The sequence below is a fragment of the Triticum aestivum genome, chromosome 7A (genome assembly GCF_018294505.1).
Source record: "Triticum aestivum cultivar Chinese Spring chromosome 7A, IWGSC CS RefSeq v2.1, whole genome shotgun sequence".
Taxonomy (NCBI): Eukaryota; Viridiplantae; Streptophyta; class Magnoliopsida; order Poales; family Poaceae; genus Triticum; species Triticum aestivum.
In genome coordinates this window covers 115,669,043-115,681,317 of record NC_057812.1, presented here as the reverse complement: position 1 = coordinate 115,681,317, position 12,275 = coordinate 115,669,043, and the positions used below count along the sequence as shown (strand labels likewise).

Below are 12,275 nucleotides of genomic sequence, written 5' to 3'. Positions count from 1 at the left end.
AATAGCATTAGGGACACGAAAGGACTGCAGCTTGGAACAATCAGACCGGCCAACAACATCTCTTTAACTTTTTGTTCAAACTCTGTCTTCTGCTTTGGGGTATATCTGTACGGCCATATATTTACTGGTTTCGCGTCTGGGATCATAGGAATTGTGTGATCCCACGACCGATGCTGGGGAAGAGTTTTTGGTTCCGAGAACACCAAGGAAAATTGGTCCAGAAGCTCCACAATTTCCGATGGAAAGTCTTGCTTCCTCTATCCTTCTGTCATCGCACATAGAATCATGACATGAGCCATGCCATTGCTCTGCTCCAACCTGTGCAATTCCATTGCTGAGATTGGTTCTACCTTAGACAAGTTGTTTTGGACCCCGCGCAGCAGGATAGTGTCCCCGTTGTGGTGGAATTGGAGGATCTTATCTGCCAAATCCACCCACATTGGCCAGCACTGGACTAACCAGTCCATGCCCACCACCATGTCGTAGCAGCCAATCAAAAGAACCCAAAAGTCAGTCTGAAACTCCTAACCCTGTCTACGCCACTTCCAGTTTGGCAAAAAAACCCGAACAGAGCAGAGTACCCCCATCAGCGATCTTCAGAGATACTTGCTCGATAGGCCTGATCTGGTTGGCCATATGTGCGGCTACTGATGTACTCACGAAGCTGTGCGAGCTCCCTGAGTCCACCAAGATTAGAACCCCGAGCCCATCCACTTCTCCCAACAAGCGAATCGTGTGGCGTTGTTTTCCCAATCGTTGCCACCTTGGATATGGACATGAGAATTTCTTTAACTGAATCGTCTGCCTGGTTCGATAGCACTGCTTTCTCTGCTTGTAGTAACTCGAGGAGTTCCTCAACGACGTGCAATTGGACTGCAGGAGCACATTGATGCACCTGCCCCCATCTTTCACCACACTTGAAGCACAGGCCGCGTGCACGCCTGTAATTTTGCAGCACCGCCACACGATCCTCGCTGCGCGCCGCCCGGTCTGGAGCGTTGGCTGCGTCCAAGGCTCAGCGATCTTCCGCGGCTGCAGGTGGCACCTGTAGCAAGGGGCGCGCCGGAGGAGCCCCCATCACGAGGAGGGGCCATGCCGCCTTCGTGGGTGGAGGCACTGGGTCTTGGCGTCTGAAATTCCATCGCGGCATCGCCTCCAAGAGCTCTTCCTGCATCGAGGCCAAAGATCCTTGGGCTGAGGCAACATGACCCCAGCGCGAATGTCGTGCCGGAGACCTTCGAGGAATTGTGTAGTGAAATACACAGTATCGAAACCCGGATTGTGAGCTAGGATTTGATGCATCAACTCTTCAAATTTGTTCACGTACTCGCTCACACTACCCTTCTGCCGCAACATGTTAATGTGGCGGATGTGGGCTTGATACTGCTCATGCCCAAACTTGTCACACAACCCCAAACAAAGATCCTCCCATGTAAGGTTCGCGTTCTTCGCTTCCTGCAACTGCAACCAGCGAGCTGCGTTGCCAGAGAAGTGAAGAGTTGCCAGGCGAACTGATACGTCTCCAACGTATCTATAATTTTTCATTGCTCCATGCTATATTATCTACTGTTTTGGACTATATTGGGCTTTATTTTCTACTTTTATATTACTTTTGGGACTAACCTATTAACCGGAGGTCCAACCCAGAATTGTTGTTTTTGCCTATTTCAGTGTTTCGAAGAAACGGAATATCAAACGGAGTCCAAACGGAATAAAACCTTTAGGAACGTGATTTTCTCACCGAACGTGATCCAGGAGACTTGGACCCTGCTCCAAGGAACAAAAGAGGCGGTCATGAGGATGGGGGACGCCCCCCCTAGGGTGCGCCCCCTGCCTCGTGGGCCCCTCGGAGCTCCACCAACGTACTCCTTCCTTTTATATATACCTACATACCCCCAAACGAATAGAGGAGGAGCCAAAAACCTAATTCCACCGCCGCAACATTCTGTATCAATGAGATCCCATCTTGGGGCCTGTTTCGGAGCTCCGCCGAAAGAGGGTCGTCATCACGGAGGGCTTCTACATCATCATAGCCTCTCCGATGAAGTGTGAGTAGTTTACCTCAGACCTTCGGGTCCATAATTAGTAGCTAGATGGCTTCTTCTCTCTCTTTGAATCTCAATACAAAGTTCTTCGCCTCTCTTGTGGAGATCTATTCGATGTAATCTTCTTTTTGCGGTGTGTTTGTTGAGACCGATGAATTGTGGGTTTATGATCAAGTCTATCTATGAATAATATTTGAATCTTCTCTGAATTCTTTTATGTATCATTGGTTATCTTTGCAAGTCTCTTCGAATTATCCGTTTGGTTTGGCCAACTAGATTGGTAGTTCTTTCCATGGGAGAAGGGCTTAGCTTTGGGTTCGTTCTTGCGGTGTCCTTTCCCAGTGGTAGAAGGGGCAACAAGGCACGTATTGCATCGTTGCCATCAAGGATAACAATATGGGGTTTATTTCATATTGCATGAATTTATCTCTCTATATCATGTCATCTTGCTTAAGGCGTTACTCTGTTTTTAACTTAATACTCTAGATGCATGCTGGATAGCGGTCGATGAGTGGAGTAATAGTAGTAGATGCAGAATCGTTTCGGTCTACTTGTCACGGACGTGATGCCTATATACATGATCATGCTTTGATATTCTCATAACTATGCTCAATTCTGTCAATTGCTTAATAGTAATTTGTTCACACACCGTAGAATACTTATGCTCTTGAGAGAAGCCACTAGTGAAACCTATGGCCCCCGAGTCTATTCTCATCATATCAATCTCCATCACTTTAACCTTGCTTTGCTTTTTACTTTGCCTTTACTTTTCACTTTGAATCTTTATACCAAAAATACCAAAAATATTATATCCATCAGATCTCACTCTCGTAAGTGACCTGAAGGGATTGACAACTCCTAATCGCGTTGGTTGCGAGTAGCTATCGTTTTGTGCAGGTACGAGGGACTTGACCATGGCCTCCTACTGGATTGATACCTTGGTTCTCAAAAACTGAGGGAAATACTTACGCTACTCTGCTGCATCATCCTTTCCTCTTCGGGGAAATCCAACGCAAGCTCAAGAGGTAGCATGAACCCATAACTCTGGCTGCACCCCATAAACTTCAAAATACTTCTCACAACGCGATCTCCAGAATTGTGGGTTATCCCCATCGAATGGAGGAAAATCCACTTTGGGCAGAGCCCAATTGACATGCCCCCTGGCTGGTACCCCCTACTCTCCATTCCTCGCCCTTGTTCTACCAGATCGAGACCAGACAGAGCGCGGGGGAAGTTTCGGGAGTGGGACACACCGTTGACCGGAGGCGGTTCCAGGATGGTGACAACCCCATGAACTTGTCCTCCGGAGTTGTGGATCTCGCCGTGGCCATCTGGCCCGTGGGGCCCCAGGCTGTTGCGCGTCGAGGAGGAAGCCTTGTGCCCCACCGCGTCGCCCTCCAGAACTGGATCTAGATCCGAAGGCGCCGCCAGCGCCGGGTGGATTGCGATGTGCCCGACTCGTGACCGCAGCTCGTTGACTTGGTTTTGGATGTGTGTCACCGCTGGCCGCCACAACTCTAGGGAGGTCTGGATCGCATCCAGCCTTGCATCTGTCGCCGTCCAGCTGTCGTTGACGAACTTGATGAGCGCTGCCAACTGCTCCTCCATCGCCGCCGTCTTGCTAGCCTGCTTGGTGGTGTAGCGCGGTTTCGGGTATGCTGTCTCCAGATCGACTGACCTCTGATACCAAGTTGTAACGTACCACTAGTGGTGAGATCGGATCGGGGTAGGAAGGGGAGGAAGAACAGTAGGGTAGGTAGAGGAGGAGGGGATAAGTATTAAGAGAGAGAGAGAGCAGCTCTCCTGGTCAGTCTGGTTCAGATTCCAATCGATGCCTTTTTTTGGCTCACACCCACCGAGCCTATATGCTCCTCTCCACCCACGCATGCACCCCATAGATCAGCTAACCCAATCGGCCATAGCTCATCTGGAAATAGTCTGTCTTGCCCTTGCCTGGCTCGCTGTCGCTTGGGCCCGCCTGTTCGAGGAAGCACGCGCTGGTCTGGGGTCCAGTGCCGGGCGTGACATGCTCACTATTCTTCTTGGGCCAAATTATCACCAGTTAAGCGCCCCAACCATTAACAAAATAAGTGCTCTAGTTGGATAATAGCAGATCCGATCTCGCCCTATAGGAAAACCATATCGATGTTGGCCACGAATATGGAAGATCCAAGAGGCACACAAAGCCGTACAACAACTGCTACTACTGATGTAGGGCATTGTGCCGGACTTTGTGTTGTTATCTCTAGACGCGCTAATGAAGCGCATCGTTATTCCTGAACGGCATGGAACGCTGCCTTCTCTGATGCCTCCTAGGTATAACTACATGCACACAAGGATAGTGGTGGCTAAATGAACTTCAAGCCGGTCACCCTTACTGAAGTGGAGAGGCATGCCTTGTTTCCTATTTTATAGGACGAACAATGGAATTGTACATGGTTTGAATGATGTACTCGGTTCAACAACCACACGACCATAGATGGTCCCAGAATGATGTACTCGGTTAGTCATTCTCACAACCATACATTTCACATTACTGATTCTCGGTTGTATTTAAATCTACATTGATTATACTGTTTGGCGATGAAAATTATAGGTAGATAAAGAGGTTACTGCATGCAGCAGATTCTCTGCATCAATAAGGCTCACTACGTCGACTGGAAAACTCGTTGTGCAAAAGCTTTAGAGCAAAAATGCTCATGAAAAAGTTGCCTGTCACTAGTAGAAAAATTGTCATTTGTCCCGGTTTTAAAGGGTCTTAAAGGGTTGGTACGAAAGGCCCCTCGCCTTTAGTCCCGGTTCTTATACGAACTGGTACTAAATGCCCTCCACGTGGCTGTTGTTTGGAGCTCCACCTTTAGTCTCGGTAACACCAACCGGGACTAAATGAAATTTTATGATTTAAAAAAATGATTTTTTTTTCTTATTTTCAAATTTCCGAATTATTTTACAATTTAATCTCTAATCACCCCTCATCACTACTCAATTTAATCTCTAATCTCAAATCATCCCTCATCATTTCAAATCATCTAACTTTCCGAACGGTCACCAATCCTCTCACTACTCCAGCCTAAGCATGCTTAACTTCCGGGTTTTATTCCCCCTCGTTTCCAAGTCTACACTTATTGTTTTCCTGACAATAGTAAGATGTCAATCCTATTAACCCTCGGGAGTTTAGCTTGAGCATGAAGTCACATGTTTCACTGTTTGAGTTTGAAACTCTTATTCTAAAAAACAATAAATATTTAGTAACACTTATATTTCTTGAGTTAGTAGTTTGACCATAGTTTGACCATATTTGACCAAAATTCAAAAAAATTGAAATAATTATTTAGTAACACTAATATTCTTGAATAATTATGTAGTAACACTAATACTTCTTGAATAAATAGTTTGACCAGATTTAATCAAAATTAAAAAAACTAAAATTTGAGCATATCTTTTTTCCTTTTGGAATTTGAGGATTCTAAAATTTTGATATATTATACGGATGCGGATGCGCATTTTCATGTTGAACATTTTGATATATTATACGTTTTTTTTCCGACATCGTATGTAAAAGTTATGGCCGTTTTACTTTTTCAGGACACTTTTTCGCAAAACATGTCCAAATTTAAGTTTTTAATTTTCCTAAATAGTAGATGTAATAATATACCTACATCTCGAAGGATTTTATTTTTTGAAGTTTTTATCATTTTATTTTTTTTAACTAAAATGACGATACATGGGGGGGGGGGGGTAGAGTTTAAGAAATGGGCCCTTTAGTCCCGGTTTGAGACACGAAGTCCCGGTTCATATCTCAAACCGGGACTAAAGGTCTAATCTTTAGTCCCATTTTGAGACACGAACCGGGACTAAAGGGTGTGATGCCCTTTTGTCCCGGTTCGTGTCTCAAACTAGGACTAAAGGGCCCATTTAAACCGGGACTAATGTCTTTAGCCGCTCGAACCGGGACTAATGCTCACATTAGTCCCGGTTCGTAATGCAACCGGGACTAATGTGTATATTGCGCTGTGACCAAAGCCCTGTTTTCTACTAGTGTGTTCTACTAAGCTTGGATTGTTAGTTAAAGTTACCAATTTGAGAACTGTTAATATATTCTCAAGGAGGCGAAACAAAGCTTTTAGCTAATTAATCACACTAGGTATTTTTTCAAATAGGGGATAAAACCTGGACCTCTACATAGTAGATGCACATAACCATATGGAACATATAAAGGACGCTACCCAATCCGCCATTCTCGAGCTACCGCGTGCGCCAAGCCTGTTCGACCGCACGATTCTTTTACTGTCGCTCAATTCTCACCGCTGTCGCTGGGTCAGCCGTCAATTCCTTTTTTACAATTACAGCTGCTTCAGGAGTGGATGACAGGTGGGGCTCGTTAGCCGTACGGTCGAGAGTACCAGGTGGTTTTCTTTCGAGTTTGCGTACGTGAAAGTTTTACCGCAGCAGGGTCAAACGTGAAACCCTACAACCAATCCCCACGCTCCTCGAGCCCCACGTCCGGTTCCTCCTCCCCCACTCTCCACCCCCACGCTCCCCGTGCAGCCGCCGCCTCTCCCCATCCTCCCATCTCGCAGGAGCCGCCGCTCCCCGGTTCTTTCCCTGCCCTCTGAGGAGCCCCCATCCCATCCTCGCACCAGAGCTCGGTGGCAGCGGAGAAGAGGATCGATGGTGGGAGAGGATGGGAGATTGAGGAGAGAGAGAACCGATGCAGAGGAGAGGGGAGACAAGGTGGGCAGAGGCCAGGCGTCGTCACCGGAGACGCGGATCTGCGGCGTAGTGGGAGAGGTGACGCCGGCTGGTGAGCGACTCACCACCAGCTACTGTTTGGCGCGGGCATGGAGAAGGGTACCGGGGATGTGCTGATCTGTATGATTTCTCTATTTTCCTCCTATTTCTCTGTTCCCAATTTTACAAAATGCTAAGTTGATGCTTGATTATATTTCTTTCAGATTTTCTTGTGGCTCTCCATTAGCATGATTCCCCTCGACCACCATATCAATCTGGCTGCCTTCTGTACATGTGATTTTGGTTGAGGTGTGTGCAAGATCACCCCTCTCTTGTCAGTAGGTTTTGGTAGAATTGATTTATGATTTTGTCTCATGTAGTTCAAATCAGTTTAGCTATGTACACATGATATTTGGCAATAGTTTAACTGCAGCTTAGGATACAAATGCGACTTCCCCTCCTGTTTTAAGTAAGGCTAATACTGCAGTTTTTAGGCAAATGATAGAAAATGGCGCGGACGAGAGATGATGTTGGGAAGTAAACCATATGACAAACAGGTTAGGGCCACAACCCATATGATTCAAATGATACGAGTCTATGTCATATGTTTAGGGTCATATGATTTGTAGATTGCAAATTAGGGCCGCAATGATGAAGGTTATGCTTTGTAGATTGCAAATGATAGAAAATGGCACGGACGAGAGATGATGTTGGGAAGTAAACCATACTAGCTGGATTACCCTTCTTTGTGGCCCTAACCCTAATCCAAAAACGCAAAAAGACTTTCTGGCCTCTTTAGTTGGTGTTCATGAAACTAAGGCGTACAGCTGTACCCTTTGGCCACTTGGGTTGTACAAGTTAGGATTATTTTGTGCTACAGGTGCACACATAGGCAGCTAATAGTTTTCTTTTCTTCACCCTTTATTTCCGTTAGAGCCTAAAAATATATTTCAGGTTCTACATTCCAGTTTCTGATATGTGCAGCAATTCTGCCAAATGATTATTCTTCTCCTTGCCTGTTCCATGATAGTTACTTCTTTTGAGGGCAGCTATTAATTTTTGATATACCACAACATCATTACTTTGGATGTAGGGCAGAAAATAATTAGGTTCCACTTTTTCAGATCTATTTAGCTAGATAGTTGCTTATGTTAGTTCTTTCCGCCTTTTTAGTTGTGGTTTTGACTAAAGCAGGCAATCAACAAGAAAACAATACCATGTTCGATACTATTTGTACCAGTTTTGGTCATCACTAAAGCTTGTGGGGACCATGGGAAGCTAATGTGGGTCTCCTAGCGGCGCAATGGGATACATGATATCAGCATGCCATGCTTCCCCGACTAGGTCATCGTCGTTGCGCACAGGTTAGGGCCACTTTCTCGTCCTTTTTAATCTCACAAACATATTCTTCATGTCAAGTTATCATTGTTAAACTGTATGCCCCAGGTGCTAAGTTCCCTGAAAAAATCAATGTTTTGTAGCTGTATGTGTATGAGAAATAGTGGAAAAAGTAGTTTACCTTAGTAATCATCTCTCTACTGAAATTCTTGTTGTGATGATAGAGGTATACGAGCTAGAATTCTTAGAGTTAAGTTTTCAATGTTAACTTTCACCAACAAAAAAACCTGAATTTTCTACTGTAAGCCTTAGTGGAAATTATGGTATCCATTCTACATTCTGACATGTGCATATTAATTCCAGGAAAAGGAAATTCACAATTCATACAAAGGAATGCCATGCTTCCTGTTTTTACTCCACTCTTGGCCTGGATCCAAAGCCCCCCTTCGGTTTTGGATGTGCTCTCTTAGGTAAGTTTCCTTTCTTTCTCTTTCTTTCTTTCTTTCTTTCGTGTTGGGACCATTTATTGTCTCTTTGTATATATTTGCTTTGATTGAAATAAAGGATTATGGGGCTTCTGGTCCACAGTATATATACAGTCAAAAAGAAGTAACATGTATTTTGTTAAAACTTCTTGAAGTTAACTAGGACCAAGTAACATACTATGAGTTTGCTCTGTTTGGTCATGAAATGTGAATCTGATTAGATCACCGCAGTTGAATAATTAGCGGCCTTGGGGAGGAATATGATGTGTGTTTAAAAGATTTTAGAGTTGTTTTGTGTTATGCCTCATAATACTTGGTTTCAATTCCAGAGACTTGGTTTTGTGTTATGCCTCATAAGGGCGAGGCATGTGTTACAGAGGCAAGGAAGATTATTTTTCTTTTGATAATGCAATTTTTTTGGAATAGGATATTAGTGTTTAATTCTATACTGTTCCCCCTACATAATTTTTTGTTTAATTATGTACTGACAATCCTTTCCTTTTCCATTGAAATCTATAAAAAGACTTATATTTAGGAACGGAGGGAGTATTATTTATTCACATGGTATCAAATACTACATTATGTAGATTTGTTCAAGTACTTGTGATTTGCTAATGCAGGGGTAATGCTGCCATTGCCATGGTCCACCACACTCGGTGCTGCAAGGGGGATTGCCTTCCTGCACGAAGCTGAGAAGCCCGTCATCTACAGGGATTTCAAGACATCCAACATATTGCCCGATGAGGTATAATACCGTGTTTGATCGCTTTGATGTTCGCTTTCATCCACACAAATTCAAGACTCCTTATACATGAAAAATAGTAGAATGATTCACATAAATAGTTCAGAAAGCAGAATGAACACCTATCATTTTTCATGACTGGTGGCATGAAACTAATACTTCTTGCTTGCTTACATTCATGATCAGGAGTACAATGCAAAGCTCTCTGACTTCAGCCTAGCGAAAGACTGGACCGGTCAGTGACGAGTCACATCTTGACCTACATCATAGTCTCCTATGGTTATACCGCCATGGAGTACATCATGACAGGTAGTAGGTAGCCATCATCTTGTCACTGAACTTGAAAGCAGAGCGATGGGAATTTTGTATATGAATTCTAAAGTGTTGTGCCGTTGTGTTTTCCAGTCCTTATTGGTACACACAAAAAAGTAACTAGGATTCATATGTATATGCATCTCCTGCATTGGTTACAGATGCAAATAGGCCTGCTAGAGCAGCTAAGGAAATATAGAGTTCTTTTTGTATAAAATTGGTTTGCACTTCATAATACTTTCTTTTTGGTACAATTTAGGTTATGGCATTTGTGTTGACGCCTATGCTTCCTTCAGTATGATCTAGGTTTATAATTTGGGATTATATTTATCTGCAGATGGGTTGTCATTCTTATCACTGTTGTTATGATTTGTAGATTGTATATTCGAAATTCAGTTTTGTCTTATTTTCCCCTTACAATTGTTTTGGCAGCCAAACTAAAAATTAGAGCAGCCATCTATGCCTCCTAGGAGGGCCAAGACCAGAACATCACAAAAATGTAACATATCAAGAAATCATTCTGTAAGATAGTATCCATCCTAAGTTATTATTACCATGTGAAAAGGTAGTTGTGCGGAAGAGCACAATCTATTATTGTTGTGTCGTGTGCATGCACACACATATTCCGTACAATGTTAATCTAATAGTGTTTATTACCATATGAAAAATATCATAACTTGACATGTACATATGCTCTTCTCTGTTATGAGCACTTGAGTGTCTTGCGGTTGTAGCCATGGCTAAAGTAGAACTTAATTTGGTGACTAATATCATGACTTGAGATGTATGAACAACCATGGCTAAAGTAGAACTTAATTTGGTGACTAATATCATGACTTGAGATGTATGAAGTTTGCCTGTTGAATTAATTCCATTTAGAATCTATGTGCTTGAGCCAGGCAAGAAAAATAAGCAGCGCTTTTACCACCATGATATGAAGTGTTACCTTGTGTGAGCATTGAGTCTTGCTTCCTACTGAAATAGATATATGTCCCAATGTCTTGTGACATGTTCCTGCTAGAAAATTATGTGGGTCTGTGATGTGAAAACTTGGAAAGGGGACTGATTTGTCTCCCTTATGATAATTGAGAAATTCCAACACTGATTTGTCTCCTGTCATCTACGATATTTATTAATCTATATAGATTGTTTCTCAGCCTGCTTTATGCTTTATTGAGTTGTTTGTATGCTATGTTTGCCTCATTTGTATAGGAATCTCACTTACTCATCTATAACAATTAGAGAGAGACACTGCTTTGTTTACCAGTTAATTAATATATAGGAAAATTGGGGTTAGTTGTTTTTAGTAATGATTCCATGCCATTCGATTTAGCTGTTTCTTCTCTGCTCAGTGTGTGTATGCTTCCTAATAAACACCTGACTAATCACTTGGTACATAGTCATACCTATTGATCCCCTATTTTCGTGGTGCCTGAGAAATAGTACAAGCATGTATAATCTACAGTTTAAGAAAGCTCAAACCCTTGCTATTCTCGATTCTTTTATCACCTTTTGACAGCTTTAGGATTAGCTAACTAGCACAGAATTATCCAGTTACTATCAACATTGGGTATCTCAGCCGAAATGATAAGACATACACTGCACTTACTTACAGTGTCATCTTAGCAATACATCTTTAGAATCAGAAAACATTCTACAGAAAACAAACAAGTATTATTTGGGGCTGGACGATGATATGGAAGGCATTTTTGCTTTAGGCAATGACAGCCACTATGAAGAGCTGCTTACACGACATACCGATGGCACATGCAGCATACCTGATGTTCACCACTTCATACCTACAACTGTCTATATGATGCATCTCTACCTATGTAGTTTGCTTGTTATAAGCTATCGTAAACTTTTTAGAACGACATGTATCAACATTGTACCTCGGTATCTATTTCCTTATGCTCTAATCGGTGTTTAAATATTCTTATGCGTGCATGGTTTGCTCTCGCTCTTTGCGCCATTGGCGCAACGGGTCATCTAGTATTACTAATTGTTGAAAGATAATGGCATGAAAGGTCAAACTTTGGTGCCGAACCAAGCAGTTTATCAAGGGCTAGAAGACAAAGTTTACAACATTCCAAGACAATACATTCAAAATGATGGGGAACGTAGTAATTTCAAAAAAATTCCTACGCACACACAGGATCATGGTGATGCATAACAACGAGAAGGGAGAGTGTGTTCACGTACCCTCATAGACCGAAAGCGGAAGCGTTAGCACAACGCGGTTCATGTAGTCGTACGTCTTCACGATCCGACCGATCCAAGTACCGAACGTACGACATCTCCGAGTTCAGCACACGTTCAGCTCGATGACATCTCGCGTACTCCGATCCAGCAGAGTTTCACGGGAGAGTTTCGTCAGTACAACGGCGTGATGACGGTGATGATGTTGCTACCGATGCAGGGCTTCGCCTAAGCATCGCTACGATATGATCGAGGTGGATTATGGTGGAGGGGGGCACCGCACACGGCTAAGGGGTAAATGATCAACTTGTGTGTCTAGAGGTGCCCCCCTGCCCACGTATATAAAGGAGCAAGGGGGAGGTCGGCCGGCCCTCTTCGCGCGCCAGGAGTCCTCCTCCTAGTAGGAGTATGACTCCCCTCTTT

The 12,275-nt window shown here is 43.5% G+C and overlaps 1 long non-coding RNA gene across 7 annotated transcripts; it reads left to right on the top strand.

Moving 5' to 3' along the window:
* Positions 1-6,511: 6,511 nt before the first annotated feature.
* On the top strand, positions 6,512-11,352 carry LOC123154731 (uncharacterized). Of its 7 annotated transcripts, none has more exons than XR_006477028.1 (7): positions 6,512-6,917; positions 7,001-7,085; positions 7,950-8,140; positions 8,478-8,584; positions 9,220-9,344; positions 9,528-9,650; positions 10,086-11,352. It is a non-coding gene; the product is annotated as an uncharacterized lncRNA (long non-coding RNA). The 7 variants fall into 7 exon arrangements; XR_006477026.1 differs by lacking the exon at positions 10,086-11,352 and adding an exon at positions 7,271-7,333 and having other exon boundaries at positions 8,017-8,140; positions 9,528-10,077; XR_006477027.1 differs by lacking the exon at positions 10,086-11,352 and adding an exon at positions 7,271-7,333 and having other exon boundaries at positions 7,971-8,140; positions 9,528-10,077.
* Positions 11,353-12,275: the final 923 nt, after the last annotated feature.